The sequence below is a fragment of the Leucopleurus acutus genome (genome assembly GCF_964270905.1).
Source record: "Leucopleurus acutus genome assembly, chromosome: 2".
NCBI lineage: Eukaryota > Metazoa > Chordata > Mammalia > Artiodactyla > Delphinidae > Leucopleurus > Leucopleurus acutus.
In genome coordinates, this window is record NC_139143.1 from 168,770,743 (window position 1) to 168,795,938 (window position 25,196).

Sequence of the window (25,196 nt, forward strand, 5' to 3'; positions counted from 1 at the left end):
TTACAGTACAGTACTATATAGCCAATTGTGTTAGTTGGGTAGTTAGACTAACTTTGTTTGACTTACAAACAAATTGGACTTACAAATGCACTCTCAGAACGTAACTCGTTCATATGTAGGGGACTTACTGTACTTTCATGAATACAGCCAATGTGGCAGAGGGGAGGTTAATGCCCCATTTCGTAGATGAAGAAATTGAGTTTAAGGGAATAAATGACTTATTCAAGACACACCATGGATACAATGCACATTTGGAGCCAGGCCCGATGCTAGTGCCTCTGTGTCCTTACCTTTCTGGGATGTGTTCCTGCATACTGCAATATCAGCAAACACGAGATATTCCAACTCTGAGCCAGGCTCTGGGGTGCAGGTTCAGGTGGAGAGGAACGAAGGGGACTGGGTCAAGGAGACCCAAGTCTATGTGCTGAGTCAAGGATGTACACACTCACTGGGCGGCGGAGGGCAGGGTATTCATCTCTACTTTATAGATGAGGAAACTGAAGGTCAACAATTCAGATGAGTTGTCCATGGTCCCACAGCTACTGTGGAGAGCGGTAGTAGTGAAGGTCGTGGACCCTACGGCCAGACCCCTAAGGTTTGAGCCGGCTCTGGGGCTGCTCTGGGTAAGTCCTTGACCTTCCTGTGCCTCTGTTCCTTCTCTGTCAAATGTGGATACTAACAGATGTCACTTCTCAGGGTTGCTGAGCCAATGCACATAGAGGACCAAGGGCAGGGCCTTGCTGTGCTGCCTTCTCCCTGTCGCTCACTCCCTGTTTGGGAAGGTCAACGGATGCCTCTGAAATGAGTGTTCAGAGACAGCGTGAGCTGCCTCAGAAATCAGGAAGCAGGAGGGATCCCTGGCTTACACTCTGGAAAGAACAGAGCAGATGCCTGACCCCTGCATGCTCCGCCTGTACACAGCAAGATGAAATCAGCTCTGTGAGCACAGAGGAGACAGGATGTAAAGCCCAGACCACTCTGTCTTGAAACAGTTTGGACTGGAACCGGCTGAAACAGTTTGTGGAGACACCTTCCCCACGAGGGCCACTTAGCTTGACGGGGCTCAGGTCACAGGCAGGCGGGGCCTAGGGTCAGGAAGGAGGAAGTCTGGCTGCTGCCAGCACTTTTATGACACAGCCATGAATCCAGGCCATGGAGAGACACAGTGGTTCTGTTAATTCACTGGGCAAAATTATGACGCAGGTCCTTGCTCAGAGACAGCGATGGCCGGCCTGCTGTGACAGCTGCGAATGGCACTGGTTTGTCTGATTCCAGAACTTACATTATTGGGAGGCAGAAGGCAGAGAGTGGGTGTGGCCTGGACTTCAGTGTTGGACCTTGGGCTTGAGTCCCCCCACCTCCTTCAGTTGTGTGATCTTGGACCTCCAAACTCTTGCTCACCCAGCTGTGAAACAGAGATGCAGGGGACACGGGTTCGTGCCCCGGTCCGGGAGGATCCCACATGCCGCGGAGCAGCTGGGCCCGTGAGCCATGGCCGCTGCGCCTGCGCGTCCGGAGCCTGTGCTCCGCAACGGGAGAGGCCACAACAGTGAGAGGCCCGCGTACCGCCAAAAAAAATAAAAAACCCTTGCAGAGAGTCTTTGAAGACTATGGTATCTCTTTTCCTTTTTCTTCCACAATAAAAATAGCTCTTTATTTTTTGGCTTATGTAAATAGTACCTGCTTATGGTGATCAACTTACATAATACAGAAAGTTAAAGAAAAGCAAGTAAAAACCACTTGAAAGTCCATTTCCCCAATGAAAACCCTTAATGTTTTCAGACCAGCCTTACATGCATCTGTTTATGACTCTAACAAACCCGTATACTTAACATCCCATCGCTGGGACAATAACAGTGTGAACTCTGTATCATGAACATCTTTTTAAAATCAGCCTTTTTGTTCCCCTTCCCCCTCCCTCTCTCCTCTTTTCATTCCTTCCTTCCTCTCCCACCCGCCCAGGTAATTTACTTTAACCAAGTGGTATGTATCCTTCCACAGTATTTTTAGGCTCATATATATACAGTTTTGGCCTTTTGTCTAATAAAAATAAAAATTATATTAAAAATATACATTTATCTGTGTCTTACTATTCTCACAAAACAGCATGAAAATCCTTCCAAATCAATAGATCTAGCTCTAACTCATTGCTTTTTTTTTTTTTTTTTTTTTTGGCGGTACGCGGGCCTCTCACTCTTGTGGCCTCTCCCGTTGCGGAGCACAGGCTCTGGACGCACAGGCTCAGCGGCCATGGCTCACGGGCCCAGCTGCTCCGCGGCATGTGGGATCTTCCTGGACCAGGGGACGAACCCGTGTCCCCTACATCGGCAGGCGGACTCTCAACCACTGCGCCACCAGGGAAGCCCTAACTCATTGTTTTTAATGGCTGCATTCTATTCCATGGTAAGGAGGTACTACAATTTATTTAGCTATTAACTCTTCCTCCCTAGATGAACATGAATTTTGTTTCCAGTTTTGTTATCAGGAACAACGCTGCCAACAAAAATGTTTTGTACATAAACCCTTCCATGCTTGCATTCTCATTTCTGTGATACAGATTCTAGGAGTGGTATCGCTAGGCCAACAAATGTCTGTGGTTTTAATTTTAATAACTATTACCAAATTGCTTTGGCAAATAGATGTTGCCAAATTGCATCCTTCCCCAAGGTTCTTAGTTTGAACAGTTTTTGCCCATGTGATGGAGGAGCAGCTGGATCAAACCAGCCTAAGTCAGCTCAAATGGCAAAAATTAGTCCAAACAGGCCAAGACTCACCTCTGCCTGATGAACCTGTAATAAATGGGGTCTAACCAGATAAAACCAGCTCAGACTGGCCCAAACCAAATCAAAATGGAATAAATTAGTCCAAGCTTGCAAATACTTTCAACCATTCCAACTGTCTTCAGCCTGTGAACTAAAATATTGCCTGCCATATCAGTAAACAAAGGATGTTGCAGCCACCCAGCCATCACATTACACCTGCCCCAATGGTGAGCCCTGAGGGAACTCAGGATGGAAACAAAGAATGCCCGCCACCTAGCAGTCAGCTACTGCGGCCACCCCCCACAGTGCACCCCGAGGAGACTGGGGATGAGAAAGCACAGGATGCTGGCAGATAACTGAGGTGCCTACCAAATGACTTCAGGGAGCCCAGACTCTTGCCTCTTCGCATGTATAGACAAGCTCTAACTTCCTTAACCTGAGATGTCTGGTTTTCTTTTATTAACAGTAATATTTTGATGTTCCAACTACCTGGTCTTTGTAGCAAAAACTCCTATATCTCCTGGCTCCCTGCCTTGCCTCTTCAGAACAGTTTCTCAGAGTTATCTGAGATGCTGTGTCTGGGGTCTGAAGTCCTCGGAATGTCCACCAAATAAAACCTAACCCTCAACTTTTACGTTGTGCATTGTTTTTTTCAGTCGACAAACCTCCTCCTGGTTTCAGAAGAGCCGCTCACTGAGCAATCAACATGGCCCCGGTGTCTGCGTGCTGGGCAGCCTAACCCACATTGGCTCTGTTCAGTACATTCTGTAGCAGGAAAAGCTGCTAAAAGATACAGCAGATCTTTTGCTCCTTCTTAGTTCTTTGGGTTACAAGAAAATCACCTTCACACTCAGTCACTCGAAGGGGATTTCTTAGCAGGAAATTGAGGCATCTCAGAGACCCCAGGGAAGGCAGAACCAGGAACTGAGAGGCCGTCAGGAGCTGAGGTGGCCACCTCTCTCATTCATGTCTTCATTCTGGCTGTACTTTGAAGTGGAAACCAAGGCCCAGGCAGGAAAGCGGCTTGCTAAGGACCAAGAACCCACTGGGAGCAGAGCCACATCAGGGTTGTGAGGGACCCTCAGGGTGGGGGCCTAGAGGTCGAAAGCTGATGTTGGCTGGCAGGCACTGGCTGTGACCAGTGTCCTAACCCACCAGGAAGCCCTCAGGCCCTCACTGGCTCAACTTCAGTTGACCAGTGACCTTATTTTTCCTCCTGAATCCCCTGGAGCCCTGAGAGGTTTGGTGGGATCTGAAGCTATACAGATTGGGATCCTCTGTAAGATTTACGGGGAAAAAAGCAAAATTATTAGTACAAAATTGCTGTGAGCCCATTCCTGGGCCTTGAAAGTGGCTTAACAGAGTGAAGGACTTTGAGGTTTAAGTTTCATTCACTTTGTGATAAATCTGCTTCTGGTCTGGAAGCAGCGGGAAGCAGAGCCCTTGAGGAAGAGGCCTTGGCTGGGCTGGCAGCCTCACCCTGGGCATTCTCTGTACACTGCTGCCCCCTTGAGGCCAGTCCAGGGATTGGGGCGGGAGCCTCAGGCTTTACAGTGAGAGCGCTGGTCCCCAGGTCTGAGGGAGGGCAGGGAAATGAGAGATGGCCCTTGCAGAGAGACTGAGTGCAGACCGTCACCAAGTGTGTGGCCAGAGCTGGAGAGAGAAGTCAGAGTCACCATCAGAGAGGCGATTCCTGAAGAGGAGTCAGATGCCAGGTAGCCCTGGTCTGAGAAATGAGCTCCAGCCTCACAGACCTCCTTCCTATTTCTAGAATATTCTAAACCGCTCCACACCTCAGGGCCTTTGCAGTGGCTCTCCTCTGTCTCGAGTGCTTTCTCCAGCCCTTCCCAAGAGTCGCTTCTCATCTTTCAGGTCTCAGCTCAAATATCATCTTCTCAAAAAATCTTGGGCAGTGACACCAACTTCCTGAGCCTCAGTTTCCTCTTCTAATACATGGAGATTAATAATATTTATAGGGGACTTCCCTGGTGGCACAGTGGTTGAGAATCCGCCTGCCAATGCAGGGGACACGGGTTCGAGCCCTGCTCTGGGAAGATCCCACATGCCGCGGAGCAACTCAGCCCATGCACCACAACTACTGAGCTCACGTGCCACAACTACTGAAGCCTGTGAGCCTAGAGCCCCTGTGCCACAGCAAGAGAAGCCACTGCAATGAGAAGCCCGCGCACCACAACGAAGAGTAGCCCCTGCTCTCCTCAACCAGAGAAAGCCTGCACGCAGCAATGAAGACCCAACGCAGCCAAAATAAATAAATAAATTTATTTATTTAAAATATAATAATATTTATAGGATCGTTGTGATGTACCAGGGAGATGATGATTGTAAACATATGATAACTGAACTGATACTGTTCAGATAACTGAATGGGGAGGGGCATGGAAGGAGGGCTTGGAGGCTGCAAAGGCCAAAGGACAACCTGGGGTGGGGAAGGAGGGTGGTGGGAACTTGAATCTACAGGACTCTCCCCACAGGGCGTACCAGATGGTCTTCCTCCACTCTGCTCACCACGCTGTTCTGACACACATCCTATCCCTCACCACCACCCTGACCCAGGTGACCCTCATCTCTCACCAGCATTAGAGCAACACCTTCTCTCAGCATGCCGACTAAGCCTGGTTTTTACCTATACCTCCCATCACACCCTGTACTTCTCACGCTTCTCCTTCGCTCAAATGTAATGATCTATTTCTACCAATTTTATTTTCTAATGATTTATGTGGGGTCGATACTTCTGTTTTGGTATCATTTGGGTTTTTTTAACTAATTTATTTACTTTTTTACGGTAGGTCCTTGTTGGTTATCTGTTTTAAATATAGCAGTGTATACATGTCAATCCCAACCTCCCCATCTATCCCTCCTCCGACCCTTCCCCCCCTGGTAACCATAAGTTCATTCTCAAAGTCTGTGAGTCTGTTTCTGTTCTGTAAATAAGTTCATTTGTATCATTTTTTTTTAGATTTCGCATATAAGGGATATCATATGATATTTGTCTTTCTCTGTCTGGCTTACTTCACTTAGTATTGAATATGGTAATTTCCAGGTCCATCCATGTTGCTGCAAATGGCATTATTTCATTCTTTTTTATGCCTGAGTAATATTTCACTGAATATATGTACCACATCTTCTTTATCCATTCATCTGTTGCCAGACATTTAAGTTGCTTCCGTGCCTTGGCTATTGTAAACAGTGCTGCGATGAACGTTGGGGTGCATGTATCCTTTCGAACCATGTTTTCCTGTGGATATATGCCCAGGAGTGGGATTGCTGGATCATATGGTAGCTGTATTTTTAGTTTCTTAAGGAACCTCCATACTGTTCTCCACAGTGGCTGTACCAATTTACATTCCCACCAACAGTGTAGGAGGGTTGCCTTTTCTCCACACCCTCTCCAGCATTTACTGTCTGTAGATTTTTTGATGATGGCCATTCTGACTGGTGTGAGGTGATATCTCATTGTAGTTTTGATTTACATTTCTCTAATAATTAGTGATGTTGAGTATCTTTTCATGTGCCTCTTGGCCATCTGTATGTCTTCTTTGGAGAAATGTTTATTCTGCCCATTTTTTCATAATGGGTGGTTCGTTTTTTGGATATTGAGCTGCATGAGCTGTTTGTAAATTTTGGAGACCTTGTCGGTCATATCGTTTGCGAGTATTTTCTCCCATTCTGTGGGTAGTCTTTTTGTTTTGTTTGTGATTTCCTTTTCTGCGCAAAAGTTTTGAGTTTAATTAGGTCCCATTTGTTTATTTTTGTTTTTATTTCCATTACTCTGGGAGACGGATAGGAGCCCAGAAGCCCTCAAACAATGATTCTTGGGAGTTGGGGTTAAATAGTGCAGCTCCCTTGCTCCTCATGTGGGATGACTCTCAGGCATGTATTTTATACCCCAGAGTTGCCTGTGGAATTGAACACTCCTCACCCATTGTGATAGCCATGTGTTTTGCCCCCTATTGGCTGCCTTCCTTTCCCTATCTCACTTCCCCACCACCCTGCTAGTGTCCCCTGCAGCTCCCAAATTAACTGTATGCACTCAAATCCTTGTCCCTGGGTCAACTCCTGGGGGAATTAAGACACTGGGTAACACATCTTCCTTTTTTTGCACTTCCAACCTTCTCTCAGCTAATTTCCTCAATTAAATCCCTCTCTGTTTGAAATGCCTGGGGTCCTTTCTGTTTTCCTGTAAGATCCCAACTGATGCACTTCTCAAATGGACTATAAATTTGAAAAGGGGAGCCTCAGTCACTGCTCTGTCTTATCACTCAGCAAGGCCCAGCGCACAATAGATGCTTAATAAGTACTTGTCAATGACATACACGTGTAATGAGGTGATTTTATTGACTTCTCACCATGCTTTTTTTTTAAATAAATAAATTTATTTATTTATTATTTATGGTTGTGTTGGGTATTCGTTGCTGCGTGCGGGCTTTCTCTAGTTGCGGTGAGGGGGCTTCTCATTGCAGTGGCTTCTCTTGTTGCAGAACACGGGCCCTAGGCACATGGGCTTCAGTAGTTGTGGCATGTGGGCTCCGCAGACTCAGTACTTGTGGCACACGGGCTTAGTTGCTCCACATCATGTGGGATCTTCCCGGACCAGGGCTCGAACCCGTGTCCCCTGCACTGGCAGGCAGATTCCTAATCACTGCACCACCAAGGGAAGTCCCAGCTCACCACGCTTTATGTGCATGTTTTCATTCATTCCTCATGTCCATCTGATAAGGAAAGCACTGTCATTATCTTCATTTCATAGATGAGGAAACTAAGGCCCAGAAAAACCAAGCCCCTTGCCTAGAAACCTAATATGTTTTCTTCTCCACACAGTAATTCCATTCATCATCAAACTTTCAGAAAAGGTCTGTAAAGCACCATGGTGTGATCTGAGCTGCACTCTGGGATGGTGGGGGGAGGCTCAGAGTGACTGAGGGCAGGAAACCAGAACAGCCTGGAGCAGCCTGGAAGAGGCAGTTAGAGAAGTGGGTTCAGGGGTGCTCCTGCTGAGCCCTGAGCTGCAGGGGTCCAGTTGAAGAGGGATGATGAAAGAAAGCCACACTCTTTTTCTCTCTACACTCACAGAACCCTTCTGTAACCAGATATATGGGGGTTGCTCCACACTGAAACCGAGCAGGACCCCGTGGGGCTCCTGGGCACAGAAGCCTTTTGGTCCCCCATTTCTTATTTGAAGGCAAGACTCCAGCCTCCATGACCTTCCCTGAGTTCCAAAGCGCAGATTCTGAACAGTTGCTAATAAAAGGAGGAGCAGTCAAGAAACCACCTGAGGCCAGATTAAAGGGACCAGAGAAGCCCATCCAGATTAGGAGACCCGGGCTTCCCTGGTGTCGCAGTGGTTGAGAGTCCGCCTGCCGATGCAGGGGACACGGGTTCGTGCCCTGATCCGGGAAGATCCCACATGCTGCGGAGCGGCTGGACCCGTGAGCCATGGCCGCTGAGCCTGCGTGTCCGGAGCCTGTGCTCCGCAACGGGAGAGGCCACAACAGTGAGAGGCCCGCGTACCGCAAAAAAAAAAAAAAAAAAAAAAAAGATTAGGAGACCCGACCACCTGAGATGAGATGAAATGATCTTATCTGCAAAACAGAAATAGAGACACAGATGTAGAGAACAAATGTATGGATACCAAGGGGGAAAGGGGGAAAGGTGGGAGGAATTGGGAGATTGGGATTGACATTTATACACTATTGATACTATGTATAAAATAGATAACTAATGAGAGCATACTGTATAGTACAGGGAACTCTGCTTAACGCACTATGGTGACATAAAAGGGAAGGAAATCCCAAAATAGGGGATATATGTATATGTATAACTGATTCATTTTGCTGTACAGCAGAAACAACACAACATTGTAAAGCAACTATACTCTAATTAAAATTAATTAAAAATAAATAAATAAAGGAGTGCAGGCCCTGCACACACCCTAATCTTGTCAGCAACCCCACCCTTGAACTACTGCTATAAAACTCCAAATCCTCCCAGGTTGGGACACAAAATTTTAAGAGGCACAAGCCCACTGTGTCCCTCTTTGCCTGGCAAAGCAATAAAGCTATTCTTTTCTACTTCACCCAAAACTCTGTTCCCGAGATTCAGTTTGGTGCACAGAGGCTGAGCTTTCGGCATCAACACCAAGTAATTTTCTAATTCTCTGCAGACACCAACTGGCTGTCCTACAATCTAACTCAATTCTGTCACGATCTACCTGGAGAAAGCGTCAGATCCCACAGGTTAAGGGCTCAGTCCCACAAGGCTGTCCTCTCCACTGCAGATGCCAATCAAAAGTCCAGGTTGTCACCTGTGCTTCTGACGCACTGGCCACAAATCAGAGGTTCCCACAACTCCCTCCTTGGGTTTTATATTTTGCTAACAACTCACAGAACTCAAGAAAACAGTTTATTTACTAGATTACCAGTTTGTTATACAAGAGTATAGCTCAGGAACAGCCAGAAGGAAGAGGTGCACAGGGCAAGGTATGTGGAAAGGGGCACAGAGCTTCTATGCCCTGTCCAGGCGCACCAACCTCCCAGCACCTCATGTTCACCTATGGAAGCTCTCTGAACCCCTTCAGTTAGGGGATTTTGGAGGCTTCATTATGTAGTCATGATTGATTAAATCCTGAGGCCATTGCGTTAACATACAAAAAGACACATCTCTTCAGAGATTCCAGGGGTTTTAGGAGCTGTGCTAGAAAACTAGGGAGAGAGACCAAATATCTATTTCTTATTATGTCACAGGAGAGAGAGCACGGGATGGTCTTGAGGGACATAGGAGCACTTCTCCTGGATTTTCAGTATTTTCTTGAGGATGAAAACCTAGTGTTTTTTGTTTTTAAAGAATTTCCCATGATTCAAGTGATGGAGACTTCTTACTATGGAAAATAAAAAGCAAAGGTCTTCTTGTTTAGGGTCTGTTAGAGGCTGATTAGGCCTGGAGACCCATGAGTCCTATACTCAGACCTGCCCATCCTCCCCAAGCAAAGAAAACTCATGGAAATGCCTTCCATCTTGATTTAACTTACATTTTCCCAGAGCCTACTTATACCCCTGAGTGTCTGACTGGGCAGAACCAAGATACTTTGCAGATGGGGAATTTGCTGTTCTGCGATGCGTCCATGAGATAACCTTGTTTGAGTGGGGTCATTGGGCTCCTCTAGCTTCTCTGGCTGCCACCCATTACCCCAATCCACGCTTTGCTCCCCATATGTCCAGGGGAGATATCTGTAGAGGGTGCATGGGAAGAGGGGCAGATCGGGGCAGAGTTCCTGCAGGGATACAGGGGAAGCGAAGAAAGGGATGGAAGACAGAAAAGACCGAGGTCTGGTCTGTTCCCCTTCACCGGCTCACCCGGAAGCTATCGGAGCACTCGGAGGGGCACGGGTGTGTGCACTGGCTGGGACTTATCCCTCCACTGCCCAGCCTGACAGAGTCGGGCCTGCCCACACATGAGACCTCAGTTCCTCATCTGTAAAGTATGAGGCTGTTGGCTCCGATTATTGCTATAAAGCAGAGGTTGAAAGCTCAGTTACCTAAGGGGCCGAGCAGGTAACATAAATGAGAAAATGGGCCAGTTAAGTCTTACAACAAACTGGAGAGTCAATGCCTCTGCAAAGAGGGCAGCTACTCTCCCAGTCCCACAGATCCGTTAGATACTGGACATGCGCCATAAATTTGATTTACTTGTTGCCAAGATGGACTGTACTTCTATATCATCAGCTCTCTCAAATTTTTGAGAGGGCCAGAGGAATTCAGGCATTTGTGAAATGCGTCTATTTTAAAACAAAGAATATTGGCAACTAAAGTTTTTAACTATTGTGGGAGCCAAACAAGCCCAGAGGTCTCGTTTGTAACCTCTGCTCTTAGAGCACCTCTGTTTCCAGCATGTGAGCTTGATGGGAGGAGGGACAAGTACACACACGAAGACACATGTCCAGAGACACCCAGAAACACTTACACACACACCCATGCAGACACACATGTATACACAAGCAAATTTGTGCACACACTAAGACATTCATTGGCTGGGAGTGAAAGTCAACATATTCACAAACAATATGGCCTGAGCGTCAACCTATTTGGAGGGACAACTACCTTCATCTGGAGGAGGGTCCCGGAGGCCCCACTGGGTCAGGTATTATTGTTCTGGTTGCTGGATCATGGGACAGACTGAGAATAGTTATTTAATAGATATACACATTTCTACACACGGACACAGGGAAACATGTACACACACAAACACACATATACACATACCTACACCTTCTTCTCTCCCTGACGATTTTCTCCAGCTTCACCAGAAACCAGCTTGGGTGTGGGGGAATTACCATCCCTTGCCCACAACTTCAGGAGTTGATGGACAAAGGCCCCAGCTCCCTGTCCTCTGGTGGATGATTCTGGTTCCGCAGATGATCCCCAGCGGGGCTGGTCCAGATGCCCACGGTGGTAACCAGCTTGACCGTTTCTTTTTTTGACTTGCCTCCCTTCCATCTCACTCTCCTGATTTCCTCATTGATTCCTCCCGAAGAAACTACTAGCACCCAAGTTTTTGTCTCAGGGTCTGCTTTTGGACGGAACCAAACCACACATGCACACCTGGTACACGCAGAGGCCCAAAGAGAGGTGGACACACAAACACATGTACGTGTACACAGGCACCCACACTCATGCACATGCCCGGGCACACCCTGAGATCTCCCTGAGCACAGGTACCAGCCACAGGGCCCTCGCCAGCTCACCTCCTCAAACTCGGGCCCCAAACCCTTCAGTCTGGGAAGCTCCCTTTAATAGCCAGGAGGCTCATGTCTTGCCCAACCCTGCAGCCCATCTCGAGCATGTGCCGGCAGTCAGCGTCGGCCTGCATGTAGCTCTAGGGTGTCTGGCAGTCGGATCCCATGTGGAAGCTGAGCACGGTCCGTGCGTGTAACTCAGGGGAAATGTGTGCAGAAACCTATGGTCTCATATATTCTGAACCATAAAGCCACAAAGACCGTGGATAATCACAGAGAGAGATGCACTGGCATATATAAGACACAGAGCCACCGGGGCCAAATGCAGAAACCAACACCTGGAAACATCCCTGACTGTGCCGGCCCAGCTGTGAGCTCACAGACACCTGCACACTCGGGCTGACCTACGGATGAAGGCACCATGGGGGGCCCTCACCTCCAGACCCGGGGGTCCACGTGACACACACCCGCACCCACACCCCAGCGGCGGCACAGCCACCTGGTTTCCTCTTCCTCTCAGGGACATTTCATGATCAGAACCCAAACCCCAGTGCCTTGGAGCAGGAGGACCTAAGTAAACTTCATATCCCATCCTTCCTCTTTTGACAGATGGGGTCCCACAAGCCCAGAGAGGGGCTGCAGCTTGCCAAGGGCAGGACTAGACCCCAGGGCTCCCGCCCCCAGCTCTGGAGTCTTCAACCTCCCTCACCCGACTCCCGCTACCGCCAACCCCAGGTCTCTGGCAGACATGGGCAGGTGCCCACACACCTCCAGGCTGGCCCCAAACTTGGCGCTCGGGGGGCGGTGCTCTGGTTGTCTTTGGTCTGCAGCTGGAGGACCAGCCTGGGCAAGGGACACAGTGAATGGGGAGGGCAAGGAAAGGGCACTCAGCTGAGATGCCAGGGGGCCTAGACCACTGCTTCCCACCCTCTTTCCAGGCCCAGCGGGCCCCCAGATCCAGTAGGGTGTCCAATACCACCGAGTCTCCACCTCCATCACCAGCCCAAGAGCACACATGTGTACACATTTACCTCTTCCTCAGTTCCACCCAGGGAAGGGAGTGTAGAAAACAGATACAGCGTCGGTATAGTACACCTACTGTGTGCCAGGCAACACGCCTCCATTTTGAAAATGAAGGAGCCAAGTGTTAGAAGTGTTCAGAGACTTGCCCAGTACATATATCAGGTAAATGACCGAGCTGGGATTTGAACCTGGGCTGTCTCAGTCCAAATGCAATAGAGCTCCCACGTACCACCAGCGGCCAGACCCCCTTAAACCAGGCTGGGACTTGCAGGTCCACCTCTTCATTTGTCTTAGACCAATGTTTGTTGGGTAAATACTGTGTTGGGTAATTTGCTCATTATGTTGCCTTTGTCCCCAGCCCCCTGACTGTCACCCCAGCTGCCTGCACACCCCTGCCGGTCACACCTGGCCCCGGGTGGTCCTGGGCCACCTCAGTGAGTTTCTTCTCGATGTCAAAGACCAGGAGCTTCACCCCATGGCAAGCGGCGCACTCGATGTGGGGGACAGCCCTGCAGGGGTAGGCATAGATGATGCACGAGGGGGCCATGCCCAGGCCCAGCACCTGCTCCAGCTCCACCTGGCATGGCCAAGAGCCCAACTGGTGACCCACTCCTTTGCTCCCCCTGGATGGGACCATGAGGTGCCCGTGACTGAGTCCCTGCAATGTGCCAGGCACTGTTCCAGATGCTGATAGTTCTAGCTCAGAACCAACCCCTTTCCAATAAACTCTGGTCCCATGGGAGAAGAAATCAGGGTGGCTGCCTGTAGGCAGCTGGTGCATTTAATCCTGCTTAGCTGAGGGATCCTCAGAAAGGGAAGGAGGGAGGCTTAGTAAAATATCCCCATCTTGGGCTTCCCTGGTGGCGCAGTGGTTGAGAATCCGCCTGCTGATGCAGGGGACACGGGTTCGTGCCCTGGTCCAGGAAGATCCCACATGCCGCGGAGCGGCTGGGCCTGTGAGCCATGGCCGCTGAGCCTGCGCATCTGGAGCCTGTGGTCCGCAATGGGAGAGGCCACAACAGTCAAAGGCCTGTGTACCACACACACACACACAAAAATCCCCATCTCCAGGGATATCATTCCCGCCAATTGAGTTCCTGCTCTAACCTGTCTCAACACCGTGAATCCCTTTCTGCTAAGAAATCTCCAGAATGTTCTACTCCCCAGTGTAAGGAAAGAGCACAGCCTTTGGGTCAGGCTCAGTCATTCACCTAAGTCCGTTTCCTCCTTAAATGAAGGGGGGATACCCCTGGCCACCTCGTCGAGCTGTTGGGAGGATCAAGGACAGAAATCCGTATGAGGCCCTTCACACAGCGCTTGGCACATAAAGTGCTCAACCGGACAAGGGGAAGCTTATGCATGACCCGCAGCTCAGTGGGATTCAACCCCTACCTGGCTGATCCAGTCTGACCCTTAGCAGCCCCAGACCCACCTGGCTGGCACAGTCAAAGCTGGTGCCCAGGGTGGCCAGGACACGCAGCACCCAGGGGCTACTGTTGCACTTCACCGCACAGAAGGGTGAGACCCGCGGCAGGGCCTGGCGGAAGGCCCGATGGCAGCTGGCCAGTACGCCCAGGTCAGCCACCGTGAAGCGGTCTTGGCAGTCCTGCCAGGACAGGGAAAGAGGGAGGGAAGCCTGGGAAGTGGGTTATCTCAGCTAATCCTCACAATAACTCTTAAGTCCCATCTTAAAGATGGAGAAATGAAGGCTCAGAAAGAGGAAGTCAGGGACTTCCCGGGTGGCGCAGTGGTTAAGAATCCTCCTACCGGTGCAAGGGACATGGGTTCGATCTCTGGTCCAAGAAGATCCCACATGCTTCGGAGCAACTAAGCCCATGCGCCACAACTACTGAGCCTACGTGCCTAGAGCCTGTGCTCCGCAACAAGAGAAGCCACCGCAATGAGGAGCCCGCGCACCCCAACAAAGAGTAGCCCCCCTCACCACAACTAGAGAAAGCCCAAGCGCAGCAACGAAGACCCACTAAAGCTAAAAATAAATAAAATTTAAAAAATAAAAAAAAGAAATAGGAAGTCACTGGCTCAAGGTCACACAGCAAGTACATGACAAAGACAGAATCTGAGCCCAGGTCTCCCAAGTCCAGGGAGCTTTGCTTTTAACCACTTTTCTCTACTCCCTTTCGACTTACGCCCCTCTCCTCAGTAGGAAGGAGAAGTCTGTTGGGCCAGGGAAGGCTCTAGGTTACTTATTCTATAATCATTCAACAAAGATTTCTCCAGCACCTACTCTGTGCCAGGCTCTAGCTTGGGTGCTGGGGAAACAGCAGTGAACAGTCCAAACCCAAATCCCTGCCCCGTGAAGCTCCCACTCAACTGAACCAGAGGGAGACAAGTAGGAACTCATGCAACATGTGCTCGTTAAGCAACTACCATGTGCCAGGCACTGTGCCGAGGGTGGGGGGTGGTGTGGGCAGAAGTACTGTATAAATTATTCCCATTTCGCAGATGTGGCCACTGAGGCTCCGAGGGCAGGTGTACCTCACCCAAGTTCTCACCGTTGGGAAGCAGCACAGTTGAGACTCAATCCCAAGAATGAATGGCTTCAGCTGAGACCTGAACGTCAGTCTGTTTTGTTTTTTTTTTTCTTTTTTGCGGTATGCGAGCCTCTCACTGTTGTGGCCTCTCCCGTTGCAGAGCACAGGCTCCAGACGCGCAGGCTCAGCGGCCATGGCTCACGGGCCTAGCCGTTCCGCGGCATGTGAGATCTTCCCAGACCGGGGCACGAACCTGTGTCCCCTGCATCGGCAGGCGGACTCTCAACCACTGTGCCACCAGGGAAGCCCCATCAGTCTGTTTTGAGATATGGTCTATTTTTTCCCCTTCTTCTCTCCTCCTCATTGATGCCAGTGGCTATTTCTGTAATTTATGCCCTTGGGGGAGGTATGTGGCCAAGGCAGAAAGAGCCTGCAAGTCTTTCTGACTTTCTTGGGGGAGCTTAGCCCTTGATGGAAGAGGTTGCTGAGTTGCAAAAAGAGTGTCTTAGTCACCCTGATAGATGGAAAAGTGAGCCTGTCTGTGTCACTCAGTGTCCGGTCACGTCCCTCCTCCCTGGCCGCACCCTCCCTGTACATGTGAGCTGCTGAGGTCGCTGTGACCTGCTGGCCCTTTCAGGCTGAAGCCACCACTTTGGGGCTGCCTTGCCCCTGGAATGCCAGCTGACACTCCCCGCAGGCTTACACCCCACCTCTGTGCTGTGACCAGAGCCTCCTGGCCTGTTCCATCAAGGAGCCGGCTCCTGCCGTGACTCTTCTCTTCTGCCAGCCCTGCCTGGGCGGTAGGGTGGGGAGGACCCAAGGATGGCAGAGATGGCAAGTCTCTTATGTCTGGGTGGCAAAGAAGTGAGTCTCTACCCAGAAAATAACCTGCTGCGTGACTTGGACAGTATTCTTCCTTTCCTCCTGTGTGCCAAGTGACCTGGTATAGCAGAGGTGTTAATCTCCTGGGCTTGAAATCACCCTGGCTTACTACTCACTAACTGTGGGGCCGTGGGCAAATTACCTGACAGCTCTGAGCCTCAGTTCCCTCCTCTGCGAAATGAGGGGCAGTGACCTCAAGTGGCAGTGATGAGGATTAAGTGAGATAATGTACATGAAGTGCTTCACTATTATTGTTGGCATTTGTGCCTGCCTTTCTGTCCCTATGAATTGTCCCCACCACATTATGATAGCTTGAAGACAGGGAACACATCTTCTGCATTTCTGGGTCTCCAGTGATGCACACTAGTATAAGACTTGGCACAGAATTTGCTTCAGTGAATATTTGTAGAATAAGTAAATATAGGATGTCACAGCTAAGACACTTAAGATCTAGGATATATATCAAAGTCTGTCAGCTTCTACAACCTGTTCAGGATCAAGAAGAGAAAAAATCAATGGGACAGAACGGACAGGCCAGAAACAAAGCTCAGAACAAAAGAATTTAATACATCACCAGGGACTTGCCTGGTGGTGCAGTGGTTAGAATCCGCCTGCCAATGCAGGGGACACGGGTTCGAGCCCTGGTCTGGGAAGATCCCAAATGCCGTGGAGCAACTAAACCTGTGCAGCACAACTACAGAGTCCGCGTGCCACAACTACTGAAGCCTGCCCACTCCAGGGCCATCGTGCCAAAACTACTGAGCCCGTGTGCTGCAACTACTAGAGCCCATGCTCTGCAACAAGAGGTGCCACCGCAGTGAGAAGCCCATGCACTGCAACAAAGAGTAGCTCCCACTCACCGCAACTAGAGAAAGCCCATGTGCAGCAGCGAAGACCCAAAGCTGCCAAAAATAAATAAAAAATTTTTAAAAATTCTTTAAAAAAAAATCACCAATCATCGAAAAAAACAAAAAAAAATTTATAGAATAAATGGTGTTTGGACAGCAGGTGAGCAATTTGGAAAATAAAATGTATTTAGAAACTCACTTCTAACCGATATAAACATGAAATGATTTAAAGTGTCAAATATATGCTTTTAAACAATCCATAAAACACATTAAAATATAGTCAATTATGTATCATATCTTTGGGAGGGAGGATGATGTTTTAAGCTTGGATGTGACCAAAGAGATCACAGTGTAAACATTGAGATTTGATGGCATCTGATTTATAAATTATGTACATTCATAAACTCAGAACTCATTCTTTCTAGGAATCAGGAGACCTGTGACATGGTGCTGACATGGAGATTAGCTAACAGGGCTGTGTGACTTGAGTAAGTCTGCCCTCTCAGGTTTTGAGTCTCTCAACCGCAAAACCCAAGAAGCAGTGTAATCAGACAATTTAAGGTCTTCATCTGAATTCCATCTCTGGTCAAATTATTTTACCTTTTTTTTTTTTTTTTTTTTTGCGGTACGCGGGCCTCTCACTGCTGTGGCTTCTCCCACTGCGGAGCACAGGCTCTGGACGCGCAGCCTCAGCGGCCACGGCCCACGGGCCCAGCCGCTCCGCGGCATGCGGGATCCTCCCGGACTGGGGCACAAACCCGCGTCCCCTGCCTCGGCAGGCGGACTCTCAACCACTGCGCCACCAGGGAAGCCCTATTTTACCTTTTTGATCCTCTATGTCCTCATCTGAAAAATGGAAATAATATTAGGATAGGACACTAGGGCTATTTTGAGGACTGAATGAGACAACCAAATAAAGATCTTAGCTTAAACCCTGTTGGTTTAAATTACTGGGATCTGAGGACCTGGCCTCTAACGGCTGGTACACAGCTTAGTACAAGCAGGTGCTCCGCAGATGGCTCTGACAGCCCTACCTTTCTCTGAGAGCTGGGACTTGCTCGTGCAGAGGTCAGGTGAGTACATGACTCTCAGCACAGCCTGCCTGATCATATGCACATTTCTTCTGGAACATTCATAGTTTGACCCTATGGACTCGGAATGGGATTGAAATGCAGGGTGCGAGCTTGGTGAATAACTGGGGTTAGGTCCTATTAGATCCTGGGATGGCCATGTGGTTAAATGCCAAGATACCTCAGGTTTTCTTTAACTGTGCTGTTAAAGGCCATGAAGCTTCATGCCGCGCACATTCTCTTGCCTTAAATGCATCAAAACCATCTGGTTTGTAGCAAGTCTAGAATCAAAGAAAGATAAGTCAGACCCAACATTTCTATGAGCCCTGCAGTTGGGTTAATGAATATTTATGGAACTCCTACCAAGCATTGCATAGTTTCACTGTTTCTTATAGTTCTCATGACAACCCCATGAAGCACTAATTACCATCTCTATTTTTTAAAGTTAATTTTTATTGGAGTATAGTTGATTTACAGTGTTGTGTACCATCTCTGTTTTACAGACGAGAAATCAGAGGCTCACAGATGTTTAAAAAAAATTCCTGGTCTTCCCTGGTGGCGCGGTGGTTGAGAGTCTGCCTGCCGATGCAGGGGACACGGGTTCGTGCCCCGGTCCGGGAAGATCCCACATGCCGCGGAGCGGCTGCACCCGTGAGACATGGTCGCTGAGCCTGCGCGTCCGGAGCCTGTGCTCCGCAACGGGAGAGACCACAACAGTGAGAGGCCCGTGTACCACAAAAAAAAAAAAAAAAAAAATTCCTAAAAATTTTTTTAAAAAACAACAGCAAAAAATTCCTGAGGTTCTCAGTAAGTGGCAGAGCCAGATTCAAACACGGGTCTGTATGATTCCAGATCCCAGGCTTCTTCCACTACTAGTTAAAATAGTCACTGAATAGTCACAACATTGCAAAGTGAATATTATTATGTTGGTTTTACAGATGGAAACCTGAAGGTCAGAGAGAAGCAGGACCTCACCCAACAAAATGGCTTCCAGAACTCATAGAAGTCATCTCGAAGGATGACCTCAGATCTGGGTCTGATGGAGACGAGGGCAAACAGCCAGTCTTGGGGGAATATAATGGCCTCTTCTGTCCTTGCCAGTCTCCCCCTTCCCATCACACAACCAACCTCAGAAGACTCTCCAGTCCCACCCAGCCCACTTATCACATCCCTCTCTGTTCCAAACCTTTGCAGAAGTTTCCTTCTGCCTGAACCCCTTTCCCTCCAGCCTGCTAAGCTACTGTTCATCTCCAATGATGTCCAACTCAAATGGCTCTGGGTGGTAGTCATTAGAGCTGTCCATCGGCTATTCGCAATTCTCTTGTAATTGGTAAAATTACACTTCCCCACTGAATCAATCCATTTAAGCTAAGTTATGCCCCAATAACAAAGCATGCCCAAATCATACAAGTTCATAACTATAAAGATTTGTTTCTCACTCATCTTATGCTCCCATTGTGGGTCAGCTCTGGCTCTGTTCCATCATTCCAGGATTCAGGCTGAAGGAGCAGACCCTCATGGCACATTTCTACTAAAAATCAGTAGCTAAAACAAGTCCCATGGCCAAGCCTGATGTCAGTGGGGAGAGGATAACAGGGAGAGACAGCAAACATTTTGGCAATAATACAGTCTAGCACAGCCTCCCATCCCTTGAAGTTATGTATGGCCGTGAGACTTGCTTCATCTAATGAAATGTGCGCTAAAGCAATACCTTACTTCCAGTAGGGAGCTTTAAGAGCCAGTGTGAATCGTCGTCTTTTCTTCTATATGAGCAATCAGTAGATGGTGGCTACTCCATCAGCCTGGGTCCCAGAGTGAGGCCAGTGTAGAGCAGAGCCCCCAGCCAACCCTTCCTGGATATATAGTTGGAGGAAATAACAACCTTATTGTTTAAGTACTGAGGTTTGAAGGTTGTTTGTTACTGCAGCCTAAGCTAGACTGTCCAGCTCAATACACACCTCCTTTCGAAGACTTCACTGTGCTGACAGAGGACAGTGGGAGGTGCTCAGAGCTGCACAGGGATTGACCAGTCAGGAAGCTGCTGATTTTTAAGGGGGACTAAAATACCACCGGAAATGTGACAAGGTTAAGAACATGGTATTTACAGAATTACTATTCAGAAATGTACAATGCATTGTTCATTCATTCATATATTAATCAATTCATTCAATAAATATTTATCAAGCACTTACCATGGGCCTGGGACAGTGTAGGCATTGAGGATACAGCAGTGAACAAACCAACATCTCCTCCTTCATGGAACTCACATTGGAGTAGTTGGAAAAGATGCATTGATAAGTCACTTGTGGGAGTGGTAAGCATGCTTGAACATGGGTAATGGCAGGGCTTTTCCTCTGTAGCTGCAAGTGAGGGGAGGAGCTGAACTGGTCAGAACAGGAGAGGGAGAGCTGTGGGGAACCCCAGAGAAGGTGGAGAACAAGGACACCTAGTGTCACAAATAGTCTCTATGCACTAGATACATAGGGAATAGTAACATGAGGGACGGTATGGACCAGATCTTCAGCATTTTTCAAAATTCTCTTGACAAATCAAGACCTAAAAAACAAATAAAGAAAAACAAAAACAAAACAAACCCCCCCACTTCATTTTAGACCTAACATCTTTTTGCACTGGCTTGTGGAGGACTCTCTGTAAATACATAACTGAGCAGGACCCTATGGGGCCTTACTGGGATGGACCCCTCCCCCATATCCTCTGTTGTTGCTCCCCTCTGAAGTACCCAGAGAGTATTTCATGCATATTTCCTGAGTTTTTCAGATGCTAAAACCACCACCAAATGGAAGAAATTAACTACTTGATGATCACAAGCACGTAGTTCCCAGACCTTCTGGCGCCTAAGGATTGGTCACCATCAGCCAATCAGAGCATGAGCTGATCACATACCCTGGGATGCCCCTCCCTCACCTGGCCTTTAAAAATGCTTTGCTGAAACCCTTTAAGGAGTTTAGGTTTTGGGGGGGCATGAGCCACCCGTTCTCCTTGCATGGCCCTGCAATAAACCTTTCTCTGCTCCAAACTTCATTGTTCCCGTATTGTTCAGCCTTGCTGTGCATCAGGCACACGAACTTGTGTTCAATAACAAATAGTTTGACCAATCAGGGGATTTCAAGGTGCAGCGTTGGTTTTCCATCCCTCCATGACCAACCACCCACTGAACAGGTGGCCAAAACCAGGATACGGGTTTCACTATGCCTGTCTCCTTACTCCCCATCCAGGTGCCCATGGCAATCGTCCTCTGGCCACAGCCAAGTTTACTGTACTTTCAGGGAAGGTAAGTACCTGTTCATAGTTTAAATACCCGGTCCATTCAAAGAGATACCACTTCACATGCATTAGGATGGCTATTACCAAAAAAATAAAAAAGTGTTGGTGAGGATGTGGAGAAACTGGAACCCTTGCCTATTGCTGTCAGGGATGTAAAATGGGGCAGCCACTGTGTGAAAAAATTATGGCAGTTCCTAAAAAAATTTAAACACAGAATTGTCATATGATTTGGCAATTCCTAAGTATATATCCAAAAAGAAATTGAAAGCAGGACTCAAACAGACATTTGTATGCCTATGCTCATAGCAGCATTATTCACAATAGCTAAAAGTCCATCAATGCATATGTCCATCAACAAATGAATGGATAAACAAAATGTGGTATATCCGTGCAGTGGAATATTATTCACCTGTAAAAAGGAATAAAGCACTGACACATGGATGAACCTCGAAGACATTCTGCTCAGTGAAATAAGCCAGACACAAAAGGACAAATATTGTACGATTCAACTTATAGGAAGTACCCAGATTAGTCAAGTTCATAGAGACAGCAAGTAAAATAGTGGCTACCAAGGGCTAGATGGGGACAGCATGGAAGGGACTGGAGAATGGGGAGCGATGGTTTATCCAGTACAGACTATACTTTGCTTTTGGTTCCAGTGAACCAAAAGTCATGAGCTACAAGGAATGCTTTAGTCCCGGTTAATTACAATGCAAACTATTACCCACATTTTCTTATTCTTGTCTGAAGGTGGGGGTCTTCAGTCACCTAATAGCATCCAATCCCCAGAGCTGGTGTAGTCCACATGGCCATAGAAGCCAACAAAGGTTCTTACCCACCACCCACAGCCAAACCCCTGCTGCAGCAACCAGGTGACTGGGTGGGGGAGGGGGAAGAGGGCCTCCTCCCTTTCACTGCTTCACTCAGAGTAGAAGTTCAGGCCTGTGGTGACATCGCAGATCCCCCATGTCCCTGAACTGGGACACTGATGTGCAAGCCCTTGGAAGGCAGCGTGGACACAAACAGAGCACTTAGCCAGCATGATGACTAAACCAGAGGGAGCTGAGGGCGAATGTTTCACCACCGCATACTTATCCAGCAGAAAGACATCTCCAACAAAGGGCCTTGAGACCACATAATTCTCTCCATCATAGATCTTCAACTGACTTCACAGAAGAGGTGCAGCAGCCCTTGCAAAAGATGCATAACAGCAATAGCCACTCACAGGATTTTAATTCCATGTGCTTCCCCTGCAGAAGGGAAATTGTCACTTGACAGTGACAGTGACAGGGCATCTTAAGCCACATGTAGGGGCTTTCCTATAACAGTTACTTGTGTTCTCTCAGCTTCAGTTTCCCCATCGGCAAAATAGGGGTAAATAAAAGTTACCTGGCAGGTAGGCAGGTGCTTTTAATCATAGAAACTTAGAATCACGGAAGCTTTCAGCCAGCGAGGACCTTGGAGGGGTGGGGGCAGTCCCTGGGACATCAGCCACTCCTCCCAGACCAGGAATTCCCTCTCCAACTTCCTTTCCACATGTTCATCTAGCTGACTTTATTTGCACATTCCTGAAGACAGAGAGCTCGCTCGCTCCCTTTCAGTTCTTGAACAGCAACTCTGACTGATAGCAGTTTATTTCGACCTCCCACTTCTTGCTTCTAGCTCTGCTCTTTGAAACCACACAGTACAAATCAGTCTAAATTCTCTTCCCCATGACAAGCCTCTGACAATGTGAAGGTCAAGATTGAGTCCACCTCTAGGGAAAATACCTTTAGCTCATTTCACAGATGAGAAAATCGAGGCCCAGAGAGATACTGGGAATTGCTCAAGATCACAAGCCCAAATTCCCACGTGACGGACAGCAGAGCAAGGGTCATCTTGGAGTCTAACTAATACACAACAAGGATGAGGAGGGATTCCCCAGAACCCCACCAGGCTTGAGACCCAGTCCTGGTTAGAGTTAGAGCTACGGTTAGTGGTCTCGTGGCCAGAACCCCATTCCTCTTCCTTATCCCTCACAGGGAAATCTTCAAACTGATGGCACAGTGGTTAAGAATCCGCCTGCCAATGCAGGGGACACGGGTTCGAGCCCTAGTCCGGGAAGATCCCACATGCCTCGGAGCAACTAAGCCCATGTGCCACAACTACTGAGCCTGTGTGTCACAACTACTGAAGCCCACACGCCTAGAGCCCGTGCTCTGCAATGAGAAGCCACTGCAATGAGAAGTCCATGCACCGCAACGAAGAGTAGCCCCTGCTCGCCACAACTAGAGAAAGCCCACACACAGCAACGAAGACCCAACGCAGCCAAAAGTAAATAAATAAATAAATAATAAATTAAAAAAAAATACCATGCATGTTTTTGTACTTCTACTGCATGTGCATATACCCACCAACAATATAGGGTATTATTTTGTGCATTTCACAAAAACGAACATAAATTGTGTCATACCATATCATTTTGCAACTTGATTTTTTTCAGTCTTCAGTGTGTTTTTATGTTATCCTTATTGGTTTATGTAGCTCTACTTAAGTTATTTCAAATACTATAGGGTAGTCCACTATCTGAACAAACCTCAGGTTATTTACCCATCCTTAACAGAGTGCTTATTAGATCTTTTGCACTTTTTACTATTATGGACAGAGCTGCAATGAACATCCTTGTACATGTCTCCCTGTGCATGTGGGTGAGGTTTCTCTAGGGCAAACATCTATTGATGGAATTGCTCAATCATTGTTCTCATCTTCAAGCTTGCCCAATATTGCCACATTTCCCACCAAAATAATGGCTCCAATATACACTCTTGCTGGAAATATGTGAGTTTCTGTTTCTCCACGTCTTACCAACACAAATGTCATTAGCCTTAAAGACTAATTTTTAAGGAATCTATTTCCCAACCTCTATCCCCACTAGTTGTTGAATTTATTATTCCAATTTCTCTATTTTTACTTTTTTACTGTCTCATACATCATTTATTGGAAAAGCATCTCTAAAAATCCCATTTTAATTGTAGATTTGTAGATTTCTCCTAGTCTGCTAATTTTTGCTTTAGTATAATTTGAGGCTACATTATTGGGTCCATAGAGCTTTAGGTTCATTATAACTTCCTGGTGAGTTGTTTATCATTAAATGATTCTCTTATATACCTAACAAAGACTTTTGCCTTAAAATCTATCTCGTTTGTATCGATATTGACACACCTGCTTTCTTTAGGTTAGTGTCTGCCTATTATGTCTTTTCCACCAGTTTACAGGCATACCTCATTTTCTTTTGCTTTGCTTTATTGTGCTGCACAGATACTGCAGTTTTTTTTACAAATTGAAGGTCTGTGGCAACCCCGAGTCAAGCAAGTCTATTGGCACCATTTTCCAACAGCATTTGGTCACTGATGGTTAGCATTTTTTAACAATAAAGTATTTTAAATTAAGGTATGAACACTGTTTTTTAGACATAATGCTATTGCACACGGTAGACTACAGTATAATATAGACATAACTTTCAAATGCACTGGGAAACCAAAAATTTGTGTAGGTCTTTTTTACTGCATATTCACTTTATTGCAGTAGTTAGAACCAAACCTGCAATATCTCTGAGATATGCCTGTACTTTGTTCTTTTGTGTCACTGTGTTTTAGGTGTGACCCTTGCAAATAGTATATAGACATGTCTTTATAAAAAAATCTTATCAGAGAACTCTGGTTAATTAAATTCATTTGCATTTATTGTGATTAATGACAAACATGTATTTATTTCTACTATCTTATATTTTTGTTTCTCATGTGGCTTTATGGAGATTTAATTTCTATACTATAAAACATACCATATTATTTTGCATTTCCATTTCCCACCATTTTTCTTTGATCTTTTTTTGTTTATATATAATGTAATAAACTAAATCAGAAATGAGTTAATACATGTAAAGTGCTTAGAAAAGAGCCCAGCACAAAGTAAGTGCTCAAAAAAATATATGTATTAGCTACCATTATAACAATTATTGTTATTTATAGATGTTTATTCTGTATCAGTCTCTTGGGTGAGGTAGAATGACAGAGAAAATGAATAAAACAAACTGCTTTCCCTCAAGC

At 47.3% G+C, this 25,196-nt stretch overlaps 2 pseudogenes across 2 annotated transcripts in view; one reads left to right on the forward strand and one right to left on the reverse strand.

The window, feature by feature from the left end:
* The window catches only part of LOC309958265 (antizyme inhibitor 2-like), a 41,529-nt pseudogene extending 22,400 nt beyond the window's left edge, over positions 1-19,129 (reverse strand). The window contains exons 1-3 of the transcript in view: positions 19,068-19,129; positions 18,802-18,862; positions 13,967-14,140 (exon numbers count right to left, since the gene is read on the reverse strand). The product of the transcript in view is annotated as an antizyme inhibitor 2-like (transcript). The remainder of the gene's footprint in view (positions 1-13,966; positions 14,141-18,801; positions 18,863-19,067) is intronic.
* Positions 1-25,196, forward strand: part of LOC309974959 (methylosome protein WDR77-like) — a 462,921-nt pseudogene that overhangs the window by 389,866 nt on the left and 47,859 nt on the right. The gene's annotated exons all lie outside the window — the stretch shown is intronic.